General features: G+C 46.5%; 1 long non-coding RNA gene across 1 annotated transcript in view; it reads left to right on the forward strand.

Annotated features, from left to right (window-relative positions):
* LOC120991171 overlaps positions 1 to 22,286 on the forward strand; it is a 32,839-nt gene that overhangs the window by 9,327 nt on the left and 1,226 nt on the right. The window lies entirely within an intron of this gene.

Here is a 22,286-nt window from a genome sequence, read left to right on the forward strand (position 1 = left end):
GGTTTCCACCGGAAAGGCTGGGCATAAAAGCTTCCCGGTTTGCGGTTATAAATTGTGTGGCATACCGGTTTGTCTCTGCCACGACTAAGTCCAAGAGCTCCGCAGTCAAGAACAGCTCAAAAAATCCCAGGGCTGTACTGATCTGAGCCGTCTCAACCCGAACTCCAGACTGGGCGGTGAAAGGGGGAACTAATGGTGCGGCTGAAGTTGGTGACTGCCAATCAGGGTTTGCCAGCACCTCAGGGATTCTAGGGGCTCTACGGGCCTGTCTGTGCGGTGGCTGCGACGGGGTAACTACTGCACGTGCCACCGTACCAGCTTCAACTGCCCTTCTGGTGCTCGCTACTTCACCATGTTGTACGGCAGTGCTGGTACTAGGTCCAGGGAGGGCTGCGCTGCTGGTGTATGCCTCACCACGTGATCCGGCAGCGACAGCCCCACTCTGCTGCTCTTGAAGCGGATCCTGCACAACCTGTGGTCTAGCGACACGGGGCCGGGTACGCCTGGTGCTGCCAGGGACCTCAACCTCCTCGTCCGAACTTTGGGTCAGAGAGCCACTGCTTTCTACAGGTTCATATTCTGACCCGCTAGATTCGTCAGATGAGGGTTCCCACTCCTCATCCGACTGGGTCAGAATCCTGTAGGCCTCTTCAGAAGAATACCCCCTGTTTGACATTTTGGACTACTAAATTTAGGGGTATTCCCTGAGACTACCCAAGAAAAAAAGCAAGCCTGTCTTACAAAGGGGAGGCTAGCGAAGTACCGGAGGCCGCTGCGGTTGATAAAAAATATCAAAACTGATTTTTTTTATCGCCGCAGTGCGTGTAAAGTGAATGTGCAGTGATCAAAAAAAATTAATTTTTTGTCACTGCGGTGGGGCGGGCGTGGGTGAACGCACGTGTGGGCGACCGATCAGGCCTGATCGGGCAAACACTGCGTTTTGGGTGGAGGGCGAGCTAAGGTGACACTAATACTATTATAGATCTGACCGTGATCAGTTTTGATCACTTACAGATACTATAAAAGTACAAATGCTGATTAGCGATACGCTAAACAGCGAATAAAAGTGACTGCGGTGCGGTGGGGTGGGCGCTAACTGACGCTAACTACCTAACAAAGGGGCCTAAACTATCCTAAAACCTAACAGCCAATACTAGTGAAAAAAAAAAGTGTCAGTTTACACTGATCACTTTTTGTCTTTCACTAAGTGATTGACAGGGGGCGATCAAGGGGTTAATTTGGATGATGGGGGTGATGGATGGTGATCAGGGGCTAAGGGTAGTGTTTTGTGTGTACTCACAGTGATGTCTGCTCCTCTGCTGGATCCAACCGACGAAAAGGACCAGCAGAGAAGCAGAGAAGCCATATAACAGATCATATTTACTAATATGATCTGTTATCTGGCTTGTGATTCGATTTTTAAAAAATCAGCAACCTGCCAGCGACGATCATTGGCTGGCAGGTTGCTGATGCAATAGTCCTTTAACTTTTGCCGGCCCGCGATGCGCATGCGCGGGCCGGCTGTGACCGAAATCTCGCGTCTCGCGAGAGGACGCGCCGGCACGTCCAGGAGGAATGAAACAACCACCTCCAGGACGCGTCTGTGCGTACAGCGGTCCGGAGGTGGTTAACATCATTAATCCAGTAATTACATCATCATTAATCTAGTCATAACATCATTAATCCAGTCATTGTGCCTCTGCTTGAACAACACAGGCCTAATTTCATCTTCAAGGACGACAATGTTCGAGCTCATCAAGGTTGAATCATTAGGGAATGGCTGGGGTACTTCAAATGAAGTGGCCTGCATTTTCTCCAGACCTGTCGACTTATGAATAGCATGAGATGTCATTGTCAAGCTGTAATCGATGCTCAAGGCCACATGACAAGTTATTGAGATATTACCATTTTTTGGGGTGTATACCCACCACTGTTGTTGGCTTTTGTTTCAATACATTGTTTGAGATGAGGAAATAACCATTGCACGCTTTTATTTAAATGCTCTACTTTCATGATATAATATCCCTGTAGTGTGAAATTTTTACGTTTTCCATAAATTTTACCCGAAAGCCAAATATCTCTAACTTTTTGTGGATAGTATTAGGTATTGGTGACCTCATTAGAAGCCAAAACAGCATCACATGAGAAGGTCGGTTTGTGACCACAGAAAATGGCTCCCAACGTGGGGCAGGACATCTAGTAAGGCTGTTCGGATCGACATCGGCAAGTCCTTCAACGGGACGGACAGATCATAATGCAGCTTCACGGTAAGAAATGTATTCTTACAAAATGACCCTCTGTCCCTCCCTGTGTTGACTACGAAGATCTGGGTGAGTCTTACATGTTATAATTGTCCTGTCCAAAGAACTATGATATTGATGGGATGTTGGTTTAATGTTATACTACCAATGTGGAGTTGACACAGTCTCCACAGACCAGGGGTTGTCACGGGCAACTGGTATCATGTCTCATGACTACGTTTTTGTAAGCGGCCTAGGGCATTCCTGAAGTGCAGCGAGCAGCACAGTCAGTTGAAACACTACCATGGTGATGGATCATGTGACGGACCATGTGATGAGCGTACTGACGTCACCACAGGTCCTTTTCCTCCCAGGTCCTCAAAGAAGAAGACAGAAGAGAAGCCAGGCTGCGTGAACAAGTGGATGAGGTGAGTTAAAATGTTATAAGGGAAAATAGATCCTGATCATCTCCTAGCAACCATGCGTGAAAATCGCACCGTATCTGCACTTGCTTGCGGATGCTTGTGATTTTCACGCAGCCCCATTCACTTCTATGGGGCCTGCGTTGTGTGAAAAATGCACAATATAGAGCATGCTGGGTTTTTTACGCAACGCACAAGTGATGCGTGAAAATCACCGCTCATGTGCAGAGCCCCATAGAAATGAATGGATCCGGATTCAGTGCGGGTGCAATGCGTTCACCTCACGCATTGCACCCGCGCGGAAATCTCGCCCGTGTGAAAGAGGCCTTAAGGAGACAGAAGGAGAGGGATGTGTGTGAGTAATATACCCAGTAGGAAATTTTCATGGTGAAAAAGTACACTGGGGACATGGTGAAGTCTTAGGAAACTGATAAAGGAACCTTCCACAAAAAAGGGTGTCTAAAGAGACTTTATATTTATTATTCAGAAATGGCCAATTGCATTTATAATATGTCTCTTTCTCCCTGAATATCTGTGTGTGAATGGATTGTTGAGTTATAGGAAAGCTGGGTTCTGTCCAATCAAAGCGCAGAGCGTCACAGCCAAGGAGAAGGTGAGTTTTTTTTTTCTGCCTGGCTGGGACGCTCTGCGCTTTGATTGGACAGCTCACAGCCAGTGAGAAGGAGATGCCCATTGAGAAAAAGGGCAGTCTCCTTTCCATTGCTCCGATAGCATACAGAGCGGGAGAATATTCCGGGGGTCACAGAGGGCGAACAAAGCGGCACCCAGGAATAATAGTAAGTGCAGTGAGATCCCTGGGTGCCGCACTACATATCCTGATATAGAACATGAAATACCGACTGGGGATACTCACCGAATTCGAGAAAGGTACCGACAGATCCTGCTCACTCTCTACCAAGAGGTGAAAAACGATGCTGTCACAGATGTTAGATAGTGGGGTGGTAAAAGAGAGCCAAAGCCCGTGGGCTGCACCAGTGGTCTTGGTGTGGAAGAAAGAGGGGTCCTTGAGATTCTGTGTGGATTATCGGAAGTTGAACGCTGCCACAGTAAAGGACGCTTTTCCCCTTCCGAGGATTGAAGAGTCATTGACGACACTACAGCGGGCCAAGTATGTCTCAACTCTGGACTTGGCGAGTGACTACTGGCAAGTACCTGTTGCAGAGAAGGATAGACAGAAGACAGCCTTTATTCTGCCCATGGGTCTGTACGAGTTCAACAGAATGCCCTTTGGGCTGATAAAAGCTTGAGTTCTTTCCAACGCTTAATAGAACACTGCCTGGGTGAAATGAACTTTGAGTCAATTCTGATCTACCTGGATAATATAGTAGTCCATGGCCCTACATTTGAAGAATATTTGAGGAGATTACAGCAAGTATTAAGTAGGCCATGTGCTCATGGCCTTAAAGCGAACCTTTCACCTGCATTTCACTTAATAAACTATCAAAAGTACCTTATAGATAGATCATCCTCATTGTGTTATCATACAGTCTTGTCCCGCTTTTCTGTCATGTATATGCATGAAAAAAATCGCCTTATAAAGTACTCTTCTCCAGCTCCACAAGTCACGGTAGAAGTCAAGGGGGTAGCCCTTCCCTCACTCCGGGCTGTAACTCCCCTGCCCTAACCCCGCCTCTATGCAGTCTAATTGACACCCGGCTCAGTCGCCGGGACCGCGCTTGTACAGGCGGCGCATACGCCGTCGGACTCAAGCGCGATCCTGTAACTGAATCGCGCATGCGCCGTCCCCGATGCCTGCCAGTCCTCTCTTCCTCACGCGCGCGCGCGCCCCTATCTTCACGCTCCATGCGTCCACGTGATCACTGTTCACTTGCCGCAGATCGCAAGCCAGTGATCATCTGGAGCATTGTTATCATATTCAGCAGGTATTATATGTCAAAAACTCTGCATATTTCATGGGGCTATCTATCTATACATAGATATACACATGTGACAAACCCAGATTTAATTAGATGGCTATCTTGAAGACAGGCAGGCATCGGAGACGGCGTATGCGTGATTCAGAGCAGGTGCATGCACCGCCTGTACAAGCGCGGTCCCGGCGGCTGAGCCGGGTGTCAGTTACACTACTTAGAGGAGGGGTTAGGGCAGGGGAGTTACAGCCTGGAGTGAGGGAAGGGCTACCCCCTTGACTTCTATCGTGACTTCAGGAGCTGGAGAAGAGTACTTTATAAGGCGATTTTTTCATGCATATACATGGCAGAAAAGCGGGACAAGACCGTATGCTAACACAATGAGGATGATCTATAAGGTACTTTTGATAGTTTATTAAGTGAAATGCAGGTGAAAGGTTCGCTTTAAGATCAAACCGAGGAAGTGTCATCTTTTCCAAACAAGCCTAGAGTATCTGGGACACATCGTATCAGCTGAGGGAGTTTGTCCGGCGGAGAGTAAGGTAGAGACAGTGAGTAAGTGGTCGCAACCTAAGACGCTTCAAGAAGTGAAGGCATTCCTAGGATTCGCTGGGCATTATCGAAGATTTATAAAGGGCTTTGCAAAGATCGCCGGACCGCTACACGAACACTTGTTGGGGGGAAACCCACGGTCCGGTGACAGTCCCCATGATATGGGCCCAGTCTTAGCAACAAGCATTTGACGAGTTGAAGAAAGCGCTGATTAGTGCCCCCATCCTAGCATATGCTCAGTATGACAGTCCACTCACACTCGACACTGATGGAAGTCTGCATGGATTGGGATCAGTACTAGCCCAAGAACAAGACGGGCAAGAACGAGTCATAGCGTATGCTAGTCGATCCCTACGGGGACTCTGAACGCAATCCGGAAAATTATAGCTCCTTCAAACTTGAGTTTTTGGCGTTAGTCTTGGCAATGACTGAAAGGTTCTCAGGGTATCTCACGGGAGCACAGATCCTAGTAAGAACATACAATAACCCCCTGGCCCACCTACAGAATGCAAAGCTGGGCGCCTTAGAGCAGAGATAGATGGCTAGACTGGTGAAGTTTGACTATACAATCAAATACCATGCAGGTAAAGATAACGCAAATGCGGATGCGCTGTCTAGAGTCACCTGGAATGTCCCAGTAGGTGAGGTTGACAAAGAAGAAGAAGGGACTGAGATACCCGATCTTGGTAGAGTACCTCGGCAGTCACCCGTGGCCAGCTCAAGTGGGGTGGCTACTGACAGCACAGTGTTTCTGGGGAAGACTGAGGAAGAATGGGCGCAAGTGCAAGATGATGATCCCGACTTAAAAAAAGATCAAAAACTGGGTGAAGTTTGGGATGTGGCCCAAGATTGAAGAGCGCAGTCGCTTGTCATCAGACGGATGGAAGCTGTTGCAGCAGTGGGATCTGCTGTGAATACAAAATGGAATCATGTACCGGAAGGTGTTTCTGCCTACCATTCTAGAAGAAAGGTGTCAGATGGTAATACCTAGTAGCCTGGCTCTTGAGGCACATGAAAAGGGTGCCCTCTTTGGAGCGGAGAAGACATACAAGTGGTTACAGAGATTCGTATACTGCCCGCAGTTGGAGCAGATTGTCTGTGAAACGTGCCAGAAGTGTCGAGCGTGTGAGCATGCAAAGCCTCCTGAACAGAGATCTCCGAATCAAGTTATTAGAACGTCTGTGCCACTGTAGATCCTAATGATTGATTACATCTTGATCGGCCAGTCGGTAAGTGGCCACCAGTATTGCCTTGTGATGACCGATCCCTTTACAAAGTTCTCTGTGGCAGTACCTACTCATGACCAGACGGCGGAATCCGCCGTCCGTGCAGTGTGCAAGCACTTCATCCATGTGTACGGATCCCCGAAGCGGATTCAATCTGATCAAGAAGCTTGTTTCCAAGGAAAGTTGATGGAAGAGGTGTGCATGGGATTGAGAAGTCAAGATCGACGCTATACTATCCGATGGGTAATGGGGCCTGTGAAAGATTCAACAGGACGCTTTTACAGATGCTCCGTACTCTGAAGAAAGAACGTAAGTTGCGCTGGCCCGAATATTTGCCTGAACTACTCTGGGTGTATAATAATCATGTTTATAACACTACCGGCTATACTCCACACATGCTGCTGTTAGGTCGTCCAGGGCAAGAAGTTGCCAAAATGAACCTTGGACCTCTTTCGGTAGAGTTCCCTAGGACAGCTGACTCATGGGTGCAGGAGCACCAAGACAAACTGAGGACTGTTCATCGGTTGGTCAATGAGAAGTTGCAACAGCAAACCCCTAGGAATCATCAACCGCTGCAGACTACACCCTTGTCGCCGGGTGACAGAGTATTGGTGCATGCTAAACGGCCCACAGATAAATTGGATGATCGCAACCAAATATTGTGAAATATTGTGAAACAGCAGGTGTTTCCAGTAGGCCCAGTCTATGATGTCCAAAGGGAAAACTCTGATAGGCCAACTCAAAGATTACACCATAACATGTTTAGGCCTTGTCTTTCAGAGGGTCGGTTCCCGGCAGATAATTCTGGAGGTGTCCTAGAGAGGCAAACGAAGCCTGTGAGTCCAAGAAGCACAGACTGATTAGTCGTCCACCCCCAATTGTGCAGTAGCGGACACTATTCCTGAGAATGTGCTACCCCCCCGGGAGGGGTTGGGCCATGTTCCTACACCAATGACAGAGAACTCAGGCCTTTGCAGGTCAGAGCGCTCCAAGGCAGGTATCGCCCCCGCAGCGCTATGTGGCAGATGAATTTATTTGGTAGGGTTGTCAGGAAGCCAATATTTTAGTGGGGTGGCATGTAAGGGTGTGGGGCATGGATAAATAATGCTGTTAAATGTTAAATTGTAATATGTCTACAATATTTACTTTGGTCAGTAGATGGCGGCAGAGGATAAGAATAGATTCTACATTGAAGTTGTTTAGTAGAGAAAAGCTAATGTTCATTTACCTTGTAAAGTTTAAAGGGCTTCTGTCACCCCACTAAACTCTTTTTTTTATTTTTTTTGTGTACTTATAATCTCTATCCTGCCATATTGCCATACATTTTATGTTATTAATAATTTTATGATATGCTAATTATTTTTCTGCCAGCAAGTAGGCGTCTACTTGCTGGTAGCAGCCACAGAAAACCGCCCCCTCCTCTTGTTGATTGACAGGGCCAGCCGCGATCTCCTCCTCCGGCCAGCCCTGTCAGCATTTCAAAAATCGCGCGCCTGTGTTGATTCGGCGCAGGCGCTCTGAGATAAGGACGCTTGCCTCCTCAGCACTCCCTCAGTGCGCCTGCGCCGATGACGTCTTCTCTTTCGGTGACGTCATCGGCGCAGGCGCACTGAGGGAGTGCTGAGGAGCCAAGCGTCCTTATCTCAGAGCGCCTGCGCTGAATCAACACAGGCGCACGATTTTTGAAATGCCGACAGGGCTGGCCGGAGGAGGAGATCACGGCTGGCCCTGTCAATCAACAAGAGGAGGGGGCGGTTTTCTGCGGCTGCTACCAGCAAGTAGACGCCCTACTTGCTGATAGAAAGGTAATTAGCATATCATAAAAGTACGTTTTTTGCTAAATCTACTGAACGAAAATTATTAATAACATAATGTATGGCAATATGGCAGGATAGGTATTATAAGTACACCAAAAAAAAAATTAGTTCAATGGGGTGACAGAAGCCCTTTAATTAATGCTAATTTAGGGGCTGAGTAGGACCCTCAGAAGGGTGATAGTGAACTGTAAATGCAGGATTGATGCTGCACTTAGAAAATCACTTGCTGCATCACACTCTCCCTGCGAAGGGGAGGAGTTCCGGTGCTGAGCAGGAAGTGAGTGGTGACGGAGTCTGCCTGGTGAATGTTGAGAACGTCAGAAGAGAACCTCTGTGGAGCCTGGAAGAGGATTTATGGCTCACAGTGGAGTCTGGCAACAGCACCTAGGTAAGATTCACCGCGACGAATCCGGGAAACACGTGGCTGTACGGTCTAGTTCTGGAGTGGACCAGTGGATCAGAAAAAACCAAGAGCCTGCCAAGGAACTGTAAGTGCGGCTTTGCCTCGTCATATCGCACCACACGTTATAAGTGACATTTTGGATATACCAGAAAGCTACAAGAAACATACTCCGCATTCCTTTGGATTACAAATAGTATTGTGCAATACTTAGGGTGCACTCCAACAAGAAGCTAGCTCAGGAACATTCAGGCGCAGCTAGGCTGCTTTATGGACTTTGGGGAACATTTCGCAATAGCTGGTTTAGCATTAGGCAGTGTTACCTATACTGTGTGTTTATGCTCTGTTATCAATCTGTTTTATATATGCCCAGCTAGTTGTTCATTAAGTTTGTTCAGTAACTTAACTGCTGGGAACAAACCGTTGTTTGTGTCCATGTGGCATCGTGTACCCTCTGTATCTGTGGGCCCAGCCCTCGGACTTCCTTCAATTACAATGCAACTTTGGATCCACTCAGAGATAGGTTACATCCACAAGCTGCACACAATAGACCTCTCATACATTGGGCGGAACCACATGGGCTCATAGAGATATGGTGCTACCTTTATCCCAACTCTACACAATTCTCATGCTACTCGGCCTCCACTGGTTCTATGTCTCGTATAGACTTAGCTTTTGTCAATAGAAATCTATTACCTTATATTAGAACCAGTGATTATTTGCCTAGAGGTATTTCGGATCATGCCCCCCATCTCTTGATTTTATCGCAGCCATTGACCCCTCCCACAAGATGGTGGCCGATATGGCTAGATGTCCTGCCAGTGGCGAGTAGTTCCTACGAGACTATGGAACAATAGTGGATGGAGAACGAAGGGTCCTTAGACCCTCTGGTGGAATGGGATGCATTTAAATCTGTGATGAGGGGAACATCAATTCATGCAATAGCGTCACACAGGAAAGAATTACGCATAACACGGACTAAGCTAGAGGTAGCAGTCTCCAATAAGGAGCGAGAATTTTTAAAATATCCAAGTAACTGTCACGCCGGTGACAGGTTTTAGAAGGTCTGAAAGATTATCTGCACATTAGTGATCTGACAGCCTCTTTTGGTTTTGCTTTGTGTGTTGCTGGTATGTCCACACCTCCTGTTGAGGTGTGGATCATGTGACCTTTACCTATCCCTATTTAGTGTGACTTTACCCATCACTCCTTGGTCTGGATAGTTTCATTTGGTTTTGGAAGAGCTGGAGTGTGGTTCTTGTTGAAGTCCTGTTCATCCATCATCCTCATAAGATAAGTGTTCCGCTTTTTGTATTCCCCCCTCCCTTTGTTGTTTACTAGGCCTCAGTGAGACGCTGGTTCCTTCACCAGGGAAGGAGCAGGTTGTCTCTGCCCTGTCATTACCTTTTAGGGCATCTGAGGGCCACCAGGGTTTTCTAGGCTTCTGGGTATGGCCATGTCTACCATCGAGAGGTGCCCATACGCAGGGCCGGTGCAAGGATTTTTGCCAACACATGCGAAGCTAATAAATAAAAAGGTAGTGGGTGAGCACTCAAGCACTTGGACTTGATAAAATTTAATTAAATCAATTTATTAGTACATGTACTAGTCATAAAACCATTTAAGATAGATATAAAACATAACATGAATTATAATCACCAATGGGAATGCATATGTTGAGTTTCCACACTTAAAATGAAGTATTGAAATTGTCCAAGCAGTGTGGACTGCCACAGCAAGTAACTGAGCACAAATCCACTGTCACAGTGTCGATTCCAAAAATGTCAATCCTCAAATATGATTGTCAATCTTTATCCCATATATGGGACACATCAAGCACAAATAGATAGCCAAGATATGATTAAGATAGTATATCTCCTCCACAGGGCTGTCGGTGCAGTGGGATTAAACACAAGCTTAATGGCTATAGGTATTGATCATACCGTACGATGAAAGTCAATCCTTTGGGGAGGAATGGTATCTTACCTTCCTTCTTATTCACACAAACGGCTGACGGTGCAAGTTAGTCGTGGACTCGGTCGCAAGCGGTGCCGGTTAATGCCGGCGTCACGCTCCACACTGTTCACGCTGCTAGTCCCGAACTAACGCGGGAGTTGGAGCGGGACTTGATGCGTCCGTGTGTGATAATCCTCCGGCTGGAACAAAGAAGTTACCTCTTCGGTCTGTGTTTATTTGTTCCTGTAAGGTTGACTGCGGCTGCAGTTGGAAGTAGCGTGGCCACGCTAAAGATCACGGAGGTGCTGCTCACAGGTGTCCGGCCCAGACGCGTTTCGGGAATTAGCCTTCCCTTCCTCAGTGGTGCCTTGACACCTGTGGACCTCCACCTTTTATATCCTGAATGTCACACCAAAACTGTGGATTCCTGGATTTCCATTTTGGAATACGTTTTCCAATTTCTATGCATGCGGTATTCATGCGGTTTTATTGAGCATATATGCGTTTTCTGTGCTATACAATTCTGCTGTTACATATGGACTTAGAATCAGAAAGCATTTTGTTATATCTACTTGTTAAACAAAGATAAAACATCTTGGGCAATTATTTCATTAACAATAATGTCTTCTATAATATCCAGGTCAGTAATTTGTCATATCTTGTTCTGACCATCTCAAAGGTGAACATATATGTTAAACTATGAATATTTCAATATAAATACATAAAATACATAAAATCCATAAAATCACATAAAACATTTAAAATTGTGTAACATAAAAAATATAAAATAAGTATGTCACATTGGATATATCCAACAGAGCATGACTAGATATTTTTTGGGGATCTGGTACGGACCCCAGAGATCTGATCGACCATTATATTAAAGCAATGTCCCTTTTATATCTTCATCAATTCCACTAGTCAGAGCTGATTACAATGACAGATGAATGCGAAGTAGATGTATAACAAAAGACATGCGGACATGTTGATTGAATGTCATATTGATTGGATGTATGGGGGCTGGGGGCCCCAGACCGAGTCCACGACGCAGTGTCGGTAAACGACCCAAACTGCGGCGTATGAGTCGGATATGGGGCACCCAGCCTACAAGAACCCAAAAATCTCGAGGTCTGCATTTAAGCCGGCTGGTAGCATAGATCCGAATTCATAGATGCGTCTTGATTCCATCCTAGACATCTGTTTGATGTAGTTCCCACCACGCCAGTGTATGTCTACCTTCTCCAATGCCGTGAAAACGAGACTGGACGGATCTTTATTGTGAACATCTCTATAATGTCTTGAAAGACAATGTTTCTCATATCCCTTACGGATATTGGAGATGTGTTCGGCCAGTCTGGTTTTCAGGGGGCGTTTAGTACGTCCTATATACTGTCTTTTACAGGGGCATTGGATCAGGTAGACCACACCAGTGGTATTGCAGGTCAGACATTCCTTTATCTCCCATTTATATCTATTCTGTGTAGAGGCAATAGTTGATGTTTTCTTCGGTGTCGGGGAGATCTTACAGGCCATACACCTACCACATTTGAAAAAACCTTTTAATTTCATCCAGGTATCTATGGTTGTATTGACCTGTTTCGTTGGTTTTTTGATTGATGGGGCTATTTTGAGTCCCAAGTTAGGGGCTTTCGTAAATGTTAAAAGAGGCCCAGTGGGCATTAAATGGCCGATCACCCGATCACTCAAAATATGGTGCCAATGGGTTCTGATGATTTTCTGCAATCTCTTATAATTATTACTGAAGGGAAGTATCATTCTAGTATTAATTATGCCTCCTTCTTGTGTCTTTTTATTTGTTAGTTCTTTCTCCTGGAACCAAGTTTGTCTGTCTTTATTTCTTGTTTTTTCTATTGCTTCGTCTAAGATTTTCTCTGGGTATTGTCTGTTTAAAAACTGATTCTTCATTTTTACAGCTTCCATCTCAAAATCACCTTCTTGTGTACAATTTCTCTTGATTCTACCGAACTGGCCAACAGGGATATTAATCAGCCAATTCGGCAGATGGCAGCTGGAGAACTGAATAAAACTATTTTTGGATGTCGGTTTGGTAAATGTGCTACATATATATTTATTGCCCTCTTTCCTGATTTTGAGATGCGAAGCTACATTTTGCCCCCCCCCCCCCCCCCCCCCCCCCCCCCCCCCCCCCCCGCCCAGCTCACCTGGCCCTGGTCCTGTCTGCATCAGCTGGCTGTTGGTCCTGGTATCTTCTCTCTGCTTCAGACAATCGCTGGTTTGAGGACCGTATTTTTTGCCCTCTAAGACGCACCTAGGTTTTAGAGGAGGATAATAAGAAAAAAATATTTTCCATTACACCTCAGGTCAGACCAGCAATCAGACCCCCAATGTTAATCAGACCTCAGATCAGCCCCCCATGTCAGCCATCATGCCCCCCATGTCAGCCATCATTCCCCCATGTCAGCCATCATACCCCCATGGCACATTTCTACCCCCTCCGTGTCACATTTCTACCCCCTCCGTGTCACATTTCTCACCCCTCCGTGTCACATTTCTCACCCCTCCGTGTCACATTTCTCACCCCTCCGTGTCACATTTCTCACCCCTCCGTGTCACATTTCTCCCCCCTCCATGTCACATTACTCCCCCCTCCATGTCACATTTCTCCCCCGCCATGTCACATTTCTCCCCCGCCATGTCACATCATCTCCCCCGCCTGGACAGCCCTGGCCCCATCCATGATCACATCATTACCCCCTATTGTGTCACATTTCTCCCTCCCTATGGCACATCATTTCCCCCCCCCCCCCCCCCCCGCCCGGACAGCCCTGGCCCCATCCATGATCACATCATTACCCCCTATTGTGTCAAATTTTTCCCCCCCATGGCACATCATTCCCCCCCGGCTGACCCTTCCTGGCGGCCTGGCCCCATTTCCATGTCACATACTGAGAGACAGAGTACAACTCTGTACAGACATTTACATTGTCCACCCTCCCTCCATGTCACGTTCATACCACCCCTGCCCCCCCCCCCCCAATATTAATGATTGTAGTTGAGTAATTACTTTTTTTTAAAACATCATTGAATGCTGTGTGCTCAGGCTCAGCCTCTGCTCTGGCGCTAGCTAGTCAGTGTGCTATCCTAGCGCTCATCTCATCATTTTTATCATCACTGATTCATCAGACATCACCATATTACCATTGATTCATGGAGCACCTACCCTAAGTTAACACCTGAGTGGGGCTGTGACTGTCTGACTCCTGAGTCACTCCTGCTGCTGGCTGCGTCTTCAATCTGGCTGGCGGCTGTGTCTGTGTGAGACAGACGAGACACAACACAGACACAGTCAGTCAGCTCGCCTCGCCTCTAGTCCCTGCCTGAGCCCATGTGACCTTGTTGCTGTGAGTGAGGGCTGGGAGCGGCCAGCACAAATTCAATCGCCGCAAGTAGTAAGTGATAATAAAAAATAAAAAAAAGTCATTCATTCCTCCGCCCTGCGCAGGGCGCGCCCTAAGGCAGCCGCTTGGGCTGCCTTATGGTAGCGCCGGCCCTGACCATACGGATAGGAGTTAGGGCCAGGAGCAGGGTTTTATAGGTGGTGACCCTTTTCCTTCCCTAGCGGTGAGGCCTAGTGTCTTTTCCCTTCCTTCTTGCTGTCTTTTGATGTTCTCCCCTACTTCATCCGTTACATTATCCAGAGCCGAAATACTGTCATTTTTGTTCTGATCTGTGCAGCTATGGATACTATGTCTGCACTGGTCGAACAGCTGCAGAATTTGACTTTGGAGGTAGCAGACCTCCGTGCGACGGTTTTGCAGATTCAGAGTCTACAGGCTGCTGGTTCCGGTAGTGGCGGGTCCCAGGCCTGCCCTGAACCGAAGGTGCCTCTCCCGGACAGGTTTTCCGGGGATAGTGACAATTTCATCCAGTTCAGGGAGTCATGTAAATTATACTTTAGGCTTCGTCCATACTCTTCTGGGGATGAATGTCAACGTGTGGGTATGATTATTTCATTGCTTAAAGAGGATGCCCAATCTTGGACTTTTTCTCTGCTGACCGTATCACCGTCCCTCCAGTCGGTAGATTAATTCTTTAGAGCCTTGGGTCTTATCTACGATGACCAGGATCTGATCTCTCAGGCCGAGATCAAGTTACGGGGTTTGAGGCAGGGAGAATGTTCTGCGGAGACCTATTGCTCTGAATTTAGGTGATGGGCTACCGATACAGAGTGGAAAGATCCTGCTCTCCATAGGCAATTCTGTCAGGGTCTCTCTGAGAGACTGCAGGACGAGTTGGCTTTTCATGAAAATCCTGAGTCATTGGAAGCAGTTATATCCCTTGCGGTACGTCTTGATAGACGGCTGAGGGAGAGATTTAAGGGTCCTCACCTTCAGGACGTACTTTCCAATAAGGGTACTGCTTCCTTTGACACTTATGGTGGAGAGACACGGGTGGTTGTGCCTTGCGAGGAGCCTATGCAGTTAGTGGGAGCTACTACTGGAACTACTGGCAAAAGCTTGGGTCATGTGAAAGGAGTCTGCTTTTGTTGTGGCAAGAAGGGACATTTTGTGAATATTTGTCCGTACTTGCAGCATCAAGGTGTAAACAAAAAGGAAAAAACGTTTAATCCCCAAATTACTATTGGTAGTGTGGGTGGGGAGCAAGAAAACCTACTTTTGTCTTGTACTGGTAGTACCCGTTTTCTCCTGTCTGCCGAGGTGGCGCTAGAGTCCAAAACTGTGAAAATCAAAGCATTTATCAACAGTGGAGCAGGATTTAACTTGATTGATGGACAGTTTGTACGCCTTCACGGGTTGACTACTAATGCATTAGAGAAAAGTATTTCTGTCTTTTCAATTGACTCAGCACCTCTAGCCCAAAAATGCCTGTCGCAGGTAGTAAATGACTAATTTTAGAGTGGGTGATTTGCATCAGGAATCTATCTCCTGTTATGTGTTGGAGGGTCTGCCTGCTCCGTTGGTGTTGGGCTTACCATGGTTAAGCAAACATAACCCTAGCATCGATTGGCAAGCGAGACAGATTCGCGATTAGAGTGATTTTTGCAAGGACAACTGTCTTAATGCATCGTTCTCTATGGTTACCACTAAAACTGTACCCTCGTTCATTTCTGAATTTTCTGATTTGTTTTCTGAGAGTGGTAATCAGGAGTTGCCTCCACACCGGGAGTATGACTGTCCCGTCAATCTTATTCCCGGAGCTAAATTTCCCAAATCTCGGTTGTATAATCTTTCGGAACCCGAAAGAAAGGCTATGCGAGAGTATATAACCGAGAGTTTGGCAACGGGACATATTAGACCATCCAAGTCCCGAGTGGCTGCTAGATTTTTCTTTGTAAAGAAAAAGGATGGTACCCTGAGACCATGTCTGAACTTCAGTGAGCTCAATCGTATTACCGTCCGTGATCCGTACCCCCTTCCTTTGATTCCGGATTTGTTTAGTTAGATTGTCGGTGCCAAGGTGTTCTCTAAATTGGATCTGAGGGAGGCATATAATCTGGTAAGGATCAAGAAGGGGGATGAGTGGAAGACCGCATTTAATACCCCTGAGGGTCATTTTGAAAACCTGGTCATGCCCTTTGGGTTAACCAATGCTCCTGTGGTTTTTCAACACTTTGTCAATGACATATTTCATCATCTGGTGGGGAGGTTTGTCGTTGTATACCTTGATCACATACTAATTTATTTGCCTAATATGGAGACTCATCAGGATCATGTGAGACAGGTGTTACAGATCCTAAGAGAGAATAAGTTGTATGGTAAGATGGAAAAGTGTGTATTTGCTGTACAGGAAGTGCAATTTCTGGGTTACCTGCTTTCATCCTCAGGTTTTCGTATGGATCCCGAGAAGGTCCTTGCCGTATTGGACTGGGATCGACCCGAAAATCTGAAAGCGCTTATGCGGTTTTTGGGGTTTACCAGCTACTACCGTGAATTTATCTTGAACTATTCATCGGTGGTTAAACCTTTAACAGACATGACTAGGAAGGGTGCTGATATTTATATCTGGTCTGATGCGGCATTACAAGACTTTTCTGCTGTGAAAGAATGTTTTGCTTCAGCCCCTATTCTGGTGCAACCGGACGTGTCTCAGCCATTTATTGTTGAGGTTGACGCGTCTGAGGTAGGGGTAGGAGCAATCTTGTCGCAGGGTCCTTCACCCAGTAAATGGCGCCCATGTGCATTTTTCTCAAAAAAACTCTCGACTGCTGAAAAGATTTATGATGTGGGGAATAGGGAATTGCTGGCCATTAAGATGGCGTTCGAGGAATGGCGGCATTGGATGGAAGGAGCAATTCATCCTATTACAGTAATTATGGATCAAAAGAATCTGGCCTACCTGGAGTCGGCTTAACGACTGAACCCAAGGCGGGCCAGGTGCTCATTGTTTTTCACCAGATTTAACTTCATCGTCACTTACCGCCCTGGGGTTAAGAATGTCAAGGTGGATGCTTTGTCACGTAGCTTTCCTGGGGGGGGGGGGGGGGGGTGTGAGTCTAATGACCCTAGTCCCATTTTATCTGAAGGGGTAGTCATATCCGCTCTTTATCCTGATCTCGAGGCCAGGGTGATGGAGGCACAGGATGATGCTCCGGACTCTTGTCCTCAGGGGAAATTGTTTGTTCCCTCCGAATTACGTCACAAGGTGTTTGAGGAACATCACTTTACGGTGCTTGCTGGGCACCCTGGGAGCAGATCGACTGTCGATCTCATCTCTCGCAGATTCTGGTGGCCGGGGTTGCGTAAGTGTGTTGAGGACTATGTGTCGGCCTCTGGTACCTGTGCACATGCTAAGGTGACACATACTCGTCCTTCCGGATCTTTGCTTCCATTGCCCATCCCGTCCAGACCTTGGACCCATTTGTCCTTGGATTTTATCACGGATATACCGAATTCTTCGGTGGTTGTCGATCGTTTTAGTAAAATGGCACACTTTATTGCATTACCTAGTCTACCCAATGCTAAAACTCTTGCGCAGGTGTTTGTCGACAACATCGTGAAACTACATGGCATTCCCTCTGATGTGGTGTCCGATAGAGGGACTCAGTTTGTTTCCAGATTCTGGAAAGCGTTCTGTACTCGTCTGGGTGTACAATTGTCCTTCTCTTCGGCTTTTCATCCTCAGTCGAACGGACAGACAGAGCGCACTAATCTGAATCTGGAGACTTACTTGAGATGTTTTGTTTCAGAGAATCAGGAAGAGTGGTCTTCATTTTTGTCGTTAGCTGAGTTTGCTATAAATAACTGTAGACAGGAACCCACTGATAAGTCGCCGTTTTTTGGGGCATATGGGTTCCATCCACAGTTTGGTACATTTCTGGTGCTCAAAATTCCGGCATTCCTGAGAAGGAACGATTTTCCTCTTCTTTGTCTTCTATTTGGCGGAAAATCCCAAATAACCTAAAATAGATGAGCAACGGGTATAAGCGATCGGCTGACAGAAGACGTATGAGTGGTCCGGACCTGAGAGTGGGTGATTCTGTGTGGCTATCTACAAGAAATATTAAACTTAAGGAACCTTCTTGGAAGTTGGGCCCAAGATTTATTGGTCCATATAAGATCACTGCCATTGTTAACCCTGTAGCCTTCCGTCTTGAACTTCCTCAGGCATTGAAAATCCATAATGTTTTTTATAAATCGTTGTTAAAGAAAGGTGTTGAACCTGTTGAGCTGTCCTCCTTACCTCATGGTGGACGGCAATTTAGAATTTCAGATCAGCAGGATTGTGGACTCCCGAGTTCTTCGGAGATCCCTCCAGTATCTCATTCATTGGAGAGGGTACGGACCAGAGGAGAGGATGTGGGTTCCAGCGACCGATGTTAATGCTAGTCGTCTGGTGAGAGCTTTCCACAGAACTCATCCTGATAAGGTCGGTCCTGGGTGCCCGGAGGTCACCTGTAGAAGGGGGGGGGGGGGGGGTACTGTCACACCGGTGACAGGGTGACAGGTTTTTGAAGGTCTGAAAGATTATCTGCACATTAGTGATCTGACAGCCTCTTTTGGTTTCACTTTGTGTGTTGTTGGTATGTCCACACCTCCTGTTCAGGTGTGGATCATGTGACCTTTACCTATCCCAATTTAGTGTGACTTTACCCATCACTCCTTGCTCTGGATAGCTTCATTTGGTTTTGGAAGAGCTGGAGTGTGGTCTTGTTCAAGTCCTATTTATCCATCATCCTCAGAAGTTAAGTGTTCCGCTTGTTGTGTTTTGTATTCCCCCCCCCCCCTTTGTTGTTTACTAGGCCTCAGCGAGATGCTGGTTCCTTCACCAGGGAAGGAGCGGGTTGTCTCTGCCCTTTCATTACCTTTACGGCATCTGAGGGCCACCAGGGTTTTCTAGGTTCCTTTGTATGGGCATCTCTACCATCGAGAGGTGCCCATACGGATAGGAGTTACGGCCAGGAGCAGGGTTTTATAGGTGGTGACCCTTTTCCTTCCGTAGCGGTGAGGCCTAGTGTCTTTTCCCTTCCTTCTTGCTGTCTTTTGGTGTGCTCCCCTACTACATCCGTGACAGTAACAAGAAGCAGGGAGATTGGCTGGAAGCACAGTGTCTGTTCTGTCTACACCTCACTGATTATACTCAGAAGAAACTTCTGGCCCAGAGGCAAGCAGTTTTTCTGAGGGGGATAAGAATAGTAGAGCTCTGGCGTACTGCCTAAATTGTTATATCTCTATAGAGCGGCACCTCTGGCGTTACCGAAGAGACCTTTCATTCTTATGGATAAGATGTTTACCCCATTTCTGTGGCACAAAATGTGTCCCAGAATAGCTAGACATACCCTTCAGGCGCCGTATGGACATGGAGGCTTGGCACTGCCAAATCTTTCCCTTTACTATGCGGCAGTAAAGTTGAGTTATGTGGATTGGTGAATCAGATCTGATGCTGGCAACCCAGAGGTAGTGTTGGAAGCAGCTCTGGCGGGGTCGTATGAGGCCCGTACGAACTTCGTATACAGAAATGGGGCCTACGCAGCACGCCATTATACCCCTACTATGGCTGTGACGATGGCGATTTGGGTTAAGTGGGTGAGTGTACATACAGTTCAGGATGGTGAAACGAAATGGTCACAGTAAGTGCCGATATGGAGGAATAAATATTTGTCAGAAATATTCTCTCTGACAGACTTTGAATTTTGGCCTCAGAAAGGTTTGCGGTATCTCACACAACTTTATGATAAGGGTCTATTCAGGTCTTTTAATATTTATCTCAACATTGCCTGTATAGATACTTCCAGCTCAGACATGCCTGCCTTACTCCATTTGGTAGAGGTCCGCTGAGGCAGGAATGTGGTCCTGTGGAGGCGGTAATAAGAAGAGCACAATTAACTAAACCAGTGTCCATTTTATATGCAACATTCATGGCTGAGCAAGATTCTCCGATTGACAGATCTTTTACCAAATGGAGGCACGATGTAGTAGATTTGGAGGCCTCTCATGTGAGAGAACTGAGCCACACGTGGAGATCCACAGTTGTTAGTGCCAGAGACCAACTTACACAGTTGAGATGGATACATATGGTGCACTATACACCTGGCAGACTATTTAAGATGCATAAATTAACCACACCCCAATGTACCCGCTGCGGGTAGGATAGTGAAGGCTTCTTTCACATGGTGGGCAGTGCCCGATTATTCAGAACTTTTGGACAGAGGTACACACTTATATAAACACTAAACTTGGCGTTCCAAAGGTCTGCATGCCGAGGACCGGTCTCTTGGGATTAGTTAATGATGTTATCCCCACTAAATACAGTAGGCGACTATACAGGTTGCTTTTATATTATGCAAGAAAACCATCCTTCTGAACTAGAAGACCCCGAAAATACCCACCAAACAACATTGGATACAACTGGTTAACTGTAATTTAAGGCTATACAAGCTTGTTTATGAACACAGGGGAATCCCTGACCGTTTTCCTTAAAATATGGGATCCTTGGATCAACGCTCAAACAGTAATACCTCGATTGAGTAGGATTTCTTTTGTATGGTCCGGTGGGGGAGTGAGTGTTTGTGTGGATGTGTGTATGAATGACTGTGTTTGTGCACTTTGTATTTCCTATTGGGATTTTTATACCATTTTTTTTCTCTGAATTATGTCTTATGTAAATGTAACCCTGTCCAGCGATACGGACTCTGCTCAGGGGAGACTAATGGACTAACTGTGCTAGTGGGATTGTCTGTGTATTGTTTTACCTTAAGAGTTTGTTGTACTCTTTAAAATGCAATAAAAAGATTAGTATTAAAAAAAACAGGATATCTACCATTCACCAGGAGGTAAGTCATTTCTTGAGCCTGTCAAATTGAACAGTTCAATAAGAGTTGTAGACCTGGTCACCAATACAGAAGGTCCACTGGTCCATATCTCACATAATCTCTGCATTGTAACCTCCTCTGTGTCTGGGACAAGAATCCAAACTCTCTGGCCAGTCATTTTAGAATCCTCCTATGTGTTTACAAAGATCTGAACTAAGTAGCAGAAGACGACTTGTCTGCAAGGAAATCTTTTCTTCATCTGGAGAAGTTCCTCCTCACCATGGATACTTCAGGATCAGGTTGGGGTGCCCATGTCAAGACTCATTGGGTACAAAAGAAGTGGCAATCATCAGATCTCCTGTCATCAAACATGAAGAAACTCAGGGCAATCACATCGGCCTTACTCATATTTCAGCCCTAAATTCAGACGGATTCTGATTCAGATGGACAACATGGTGGATCTTCTTCCCCCATAAACAAGGTGGAAACACATGCCTTTCCCTATCAGAAGAATGGAGACAGATTGTGTGTAGGGTGGAGGTCAACTTGAGAAGCATTTCTACAGTTCATATCAGAGGCAATCTCAATGGCAAATCCAATCTTCTCATCTGCAAGACAATCCACTCAGCGGAGTAAGGGTTGAATACTCATCTTCTTCTCCAAATCATTAGAAACTGAGAGCTCTTAGAAGAAGTCTTAAGGCTGATTATCCTGAGGTGCTGGACGGTCTATCAATTACCTGTTGGATAATATTTGTCTACATTTTTTTCTCCTATCCCTCTCGTTGCCCTGCAGTGCTTGGTTTCCATGAGCATTACATTCTTTTAAAGAGAACCTTCTAGAAGCTTCCATAGAGGAAACAAAGGAGCCTGTAGGTGACAGAGGGATCTGGAAGGGAACAGAGGAGTCTGCAGGAGCAGAGAGGAGTCTGGAGGAGTCTGAATGGTATAGAGGGATCTGGAGAGGAAGAGAAGATCCGGGAGGGAAGCTGAGGACACGGAACGTGTAGAAGCCATGCCGCAATCCACACAAGAAACAGTGTTTGGCAGCAGGGAGAAGGAGTGGAGGAGGAGCCGTCTAGTATCTAATCTGCTTGTGGATCCTAGAGGAGCAGCGCCGTCCGTTCTTCTTGCTTTTTATGTCTGGTGTGAACTGAACCCACTTCACTAGGGACCTGCAGCGCCCACAGGAGGAGATACAACTTGAGACTAATTCTATCATTTTTAACACCTCAGTATAGATAAGACAGGACCCACCATTTACAATAGGTGTCACAGCTTACCTCCTCCCCCTCCCTGCACAATGACCTCTGCTCAGGTCACAAAGCATGCCCACAATCCTCTCCTGTCTACTGCGCCCATAGTCCGTGTCGCTGCTATAAATCCTATCTCTAAATACTGCTCTCAGCATCAGAAAGATGGCCGCCCCTGCAATCATGTGCAGAAAACAGAGGAGAACTACAACTCCCAACATGTCCAGGCTGTTATCATAAGAAATCAAAGGAGAGAACTACAATTCCCAGCACATCC

This window comes from Bufo bufo, chromosome 2 (genome assembly GCF_905171765.1).
Source record: "Bufo bufo chromosome 2, aBufBuf1.1, whole genome shotgun sequence".
Taxonomy (NCBI): domain Eukaryota; kingdom Metazoa; phylum Chordata; class Amphibia; order Anura; family Bufonidae; genus Bufo; species Bufo bufo.